Below are 5,304 nucleotides of genomic sequence, written 5' to 3'. Positions count from 1 at the left end.
TGCCTTTGAGCTGTGGTGCTGGAGAAGAGTGTTGAATGTACCATGGACTGCCAAGAAAACAAACAGATTCATCCTGGAGAAGGTTAAACCAGGCTGCTCCTTGGAGGCAAGGATTCTGAGGCTCTCTGTCTTACATACTTTGGACATGTTGCAAGGAGGGACAGGTCCTTGGAGAGGGACATCATTCTTGGGAGGGTGGAGGGACAGTGCAGGAGGGGAAGAACCTCTATGAGGTGGATTGATTTAGTGACTTGGGTAATCGGGATGAGTGTGTCAGAGGCAGTGTGATTGACACAGGACAGAGCAGGGTTTAGGACTGTTATACATAGGGTCGCTATGAGTCGCAACTCGACGGCACATAACAACAACAACATGCACAAATGCATGACACAAAAATGTTACTGGCTTGATTATCAGAAAGTCATGAGGACCCCATCTTGTCAACTTGGACCCAAGTCGAGGCTAAGAGTGAGTGAAGAAAACAGTTGGTCTGAAACACAGGAAGATGTATGGACTCCTGAGTTTGCAGCTGATGCCCATTCAGTCCTAGCCAGTGAAGCCTGGGGATAAGTTAATCAGAATCCAAGCAGATGAAGAGAAGATGCTTCATGCTGTGAACTAATGTTGATTGCTGCAGCCTGCTGGCTTGCTTGTGGACCTTGCCTATGGATGCAGATTTTAAATGTTCCAGAAGAATGTCTATCTGTGTTTCATTGATTATGCAAAGGCATTTGACTGCGTGGATCATAACAAACTGTGGCTGACTCTGAGAAGAATGGGGATGCCAGAACATTTAATCGTGCTAATGTGAAACCTGTACTTGGACCAAGAGGCAGTAGTCATAACAGAGCAGGGCAACACTGCATGGTTCAAAATTGGGAAGGGTGTACGCCAGGGATGTGTCCTATCTTCATACCTTTTCAACCTGTATACAGAGCAGATTATCCGAGAGGCTGGGCTCTATGAGGAGAAGCGTGACGTTAGGATTGGTGGACGATCTATCAACAATCTGCGTTATGCAGATGACACAACCCTGCTTGCTGAAACTGAGGAGGACCTCACGCACTTACTGTAGAGGGTCAAGGACTGCAGCCTTCAATATGGACTGAGGCTCAATGTCCAGAAGACAAAAATTCTCACCACTGGACCAATCGGTAGCATCAGGATGGATAGTGAGGAGACTGAGATTGTTCACAGCTTCAGTTTGCTTGGCTCCACGGTCAACACTCTTGGCACCAGTAGCCAGGAAATCAAAAAACGTATTGCGATGGGTAAGTCTGCGGTTAGGGACATCTCTAAAGTACTCAAGAGCAACGGTGTCTCTCTGAAGACTAAGGTGAACCTGATACAGGCCATGGTTTTTGCAATCATTCGTTATGCATCAGAGAGTTGGACAATGACTAGGGAGGATAGAAGGAGAATTGACGCCTTTGAGCTGTGGTGCTGGGGAAGAGTACTGAATGTACCATGGACTGCCAAGAAAACAAATAGATTTATCTTAGAGAGGGTTAAACCAGGCTGCTCCTTGGAGGCAAGGATTCTGGAGCTTCGCCTGACATACTTTGGACATGTTGTGAGGAGAGACAGGTCTTTGGAGAGGGACATCATGCTGGGCAGAGTGGAGGGACAGCGCAGGAGGGGAAGACCCTCTATGAGGTGGATTGACTCAGTGACTGGGATAATCGGGATGGGTGTGTCAGAGGCAATGATATTGGCACAGGATAGAGCAGGGTTTAGGGCTGTTGTGCATAGGGTCGCTATGAGTCGCAAACAACTCGACGGCACATAACGACAACAAAAACAACTGGAACAGAAGATTCTTCAAGAAAGGAACATGCTTGTTTCTTCAGAGAACTGACTTACTGTTGTTGTTATGTGCCACCAAGTCAGCTTTGACTCATAGTGATCCTATGTATAACAGCTAAAAATTGGACTCTATCTTGAGCCAATTTCATTGTCTCTGATAACACCTACCCCCATAACTCCAGTTGCTGAGTCAATCCATCTCATCCAGGGTCTTCCTCTCTTGTGCTGTCCCTCCACGTTTCCAAGCATGATATCCTGCTCCAAGGACTGACTTTATAAAGAAAGGTAAATCAGAAATTGGCTATCTACAATGAGGGGGAGAGATTAACACATAAGGCATAAAGTGGCTGGTTTGCGTGCTTTCATGAGTGTAGTCCTTATTATGATTGCAAGGGAGAATTAATTCTTCAAATACGAAGACTCATGACTAGAAATGCCAGAGAGTTGTCTGTAATGCCATAGATGTATTTTTCAAAATGTCTTTCATAGCCATTGATTATTTATTTTGTGCTGAAGTACTCATTGTATTAAGGATATAGTATTAGGGTGGGGCTTGTCTCTCACCCTACTAGACGCTTACATAAGCTCATGAGAGCTAAAAGCTAGCTATCTTTTGGGGATGCTAGCTTTCCAACAGCACTGCAACCAATAATCTAAAATGCTTATCAGTCTCTACCACATCAGCTAGCCTCATCTACAGTCACATGAGTCATTCCTTGATGGATCTGAATCTAAGGACTGTTCATGTCAGAAATCATGGAGTTACACAGTAAATCAAAGATTTGAGATACTGTTGGCACTGTACTTTTTGTAACTGGTCTGCTATCATTCTTAGCAGAACAAATTATGAGCACACACACATTCCTTTTTCTGCAGAAGATATGTCTACATTATTTAGAAAAAAGTGCCCTTTTATTTTTACTTTCCTAACATGATAGAAATAATATTGTTGTTAATATTTTGCTATCAATAATTACCTAACACTTTAATAACCTCAGATATCTATGAACATTTACTGAGAACAGATTATTGCACAAGTCATTGTACTATGGAGAATACAAAGATAATGTAGTCTTGTTGTCAAGCAACTTGCTGTCTACTTGGGCATATGCAAAGCATAGATAAAATACTCCCAATCAATACAAGGTGTTATCTGAATTAAGTATAGATTGCTATCAAAAGGGATTGACGCTTTGTACCTGAGGCAGTATTAAAGGCTGCTGAAAGGAAAGAGATCTGAGTGAAGCAGATATTACAGGAAAAAATATGAGAATTAACAGGGCAGAAAGAAATGAAAATGGATAAATGAATTTACAATAACTACAAAGATGAATGTATTGGAAACATTGAGAGTTTAACGTTGCTAGTATAATTTAAATAGTAAATTTTCAGTAGAATTTATCCCTTCCATGATGAAAAGAATGCATACTACAAAGCACACAAATACAAACAAATGTAAAATGATGTAATCCAGATGATCAATGCAGACCCCAGCTACTTACAGCTTTTGGACAAGAAGAGTTCAAAGACAATGAGAAAGACTTTCTGACACTCAGCCAAGTCCTCTGAAAAGGCTTCATATCTTTATGCTATTCTGGGGCTGAAGGAATGTTGCATTTTGGAGTTTAATGACTGTAATTTAGCTCATATCTATAGGCCATCATGGGTAAAAAAATTCACAAATATGGAGGGAAATATATCTGGTGAAAGAGATTTCTATGATTTCACACAATTATTTTTTTAACTGGAACACTCTTCAAGGTTTCCAGTCACTGATCTTAGGGAGCAGTGTTAATGCCATGTGGATAACATTTAAATGGCTTTGCAAGTATTAGCCCCCATCAGAACCATCAAAGCCATGTTGTTGAAGGCTTTTCATGTATCAGACACTATGCCAATTTCTTTGCATGAATTATAATTTTTCCTAGGAAGTTACTGCTATTCTTATTCACATCCTTAAAAACTTAAGTTTGATTTCAACATCTTTTTCATGCACAGTTCAATGATACAATTCTGTTCATCATGTTGTACATGACTATTTCCAAATTTTTCATGAGTAATCTTGGGAGTTTTAGTGTCAGCTGGAGGAGCCTCTGGCTTTTGGAAGAGAGGCCAGGATAGACCGCTTGGGCGCTGTGGATTTCTTTTCAGCACAAGTGGGTGTCGGGAGAGTAGACTTGCCAGATGAACTGGGGGTCTCTGGCCCAGAGGTTGCCAGCATTTGGGTGTGCCAGAATGGTAAAATACTGTGGCCCTTGGGCATGTTTTTCATTGTTTTTGTTCAAACATTCTTCTAGGTCGTATAGCCCTGGTGTGTCCACTTGCCATATAGAGGTAACTTGTAGTCGCTGTGAAGTTGAACACTGTGACACTGATGTGGCAAATGCACTAATGGGTACCCATGTCGGGCAGTGTTTTGTGGCTCTCCCCGATTAAAATAAGCTTGGAAGCAGGAGTGACACCCACTTCCATAATATCTTGCCTTCAGAAACCCTATGAACCTGGAGAAAGGATGAAAGTCACGCAGGTGTCGAGGACTTTCCTTCATAGGGTTGCTATAAGTCGCCTACAACTCGATGGCACTTAACAACAACATCTATTTATAAATGTCATTCATCTCTTGTAGCAAAAGCTCAGTGCCCTGCTAATCAGTAACTTCCTGTTTCCTTCTCTCTCCCATGTGCAATGATATGAATAAACTTTGGTTTTTATTAATTCTAGATATTTCAAAGAAGTAAGGTCATATAATATTTGTCTTTCAGTGACTGACTTACTTTAGTCAGTTTAATGTGCTTTTTGTTTGTTTTTGTCTGTTTTTTACTATTTATTACTTCCGTTGGATGAGGGCTTTAAGGGACAGAGGGGCACACTCAGTCCTTCCTGCTGCTGCCTTGCCTTCCTCATGGCTGCCAGAACATTACTGAGTTCTTCCCATTTCCTCTTGGAACGGATGTGTGCCCTCACTCTTTAATTGATGAGCTAGAAGGACCACTTGTCCTTGGAGACCTTGAGCAGCTCCATGGCTCAACTCCATCTTGTGGGGCATGATACCACACACCTCTTGGATCAGCTCCCACAGGAATTTGGTGTCTTGGTGTGCTTGGTGTGGTTCCCAGGGTGGCTTTGCCTCTCTTTGCTCACGTTCTTGGTTGCTTTGTGGCCCTTGTTGAGGCCCACACCCATGGGATAGCACACAGCCAAAAATGCTGTACTTCGATGGCTGCCCAGCATAATGTTTTTAAAGGTTCATGCCAGGACTTTGTTTCTCTTTGAAATGAAGCTCTTCTGGCCTAATGGTTAAAGATATGTGCTGCTAACTCAAAGACAGGTGGTTCTAATAGGCTGTGGAAGACGGACAAGCTCTATGTCATTTTTAGCTTCTGAAACCAAGCTATGAGGCAGTTCCAACTCGAGGGCAATGAGTTGTTTTTAGTTCCTTGTTTCCCTTTATGGTAAAGTAATAATTTAGAATATGTATATATCAAATTTTGTTCATTC

General features: G+C 42.0%; 1 pseudogene; it reads right to left on the bottom strand.

Annotated features, from left to right (window-relative positions):
- Positions 1-4,626: 4,626 nt before the first annotated feature.
- Positions 4,627-5,037, bottom strand: LOC102871102 (annotated as a pseudogene).
- Positions 5,038-5,304: the final 267 nt, after the last annotated feature.

Source organism: Elephantulus edwardii, unplaced genomic scaffold (genome assembly GCF_000299155.1).
Source record: "Elephantulus edwardii isolate Elephantulus edwardi_28Jun2011 unplaced genomic scaffold, EleEdw1.0 scaffold00111, whole genome shotgun sequence".
NCBI classification, from domain to species: Eukaryota; Metazoa; Chordata; class Mammalia; order Macroscelidea; family Macroscelididae; genus Elephantulus; species Elephantulus edwardii.
Note: the sequence above shows the minus strand (reverse complement) of the source record. Positions and strands in the feature narration are given on the sequence as shown.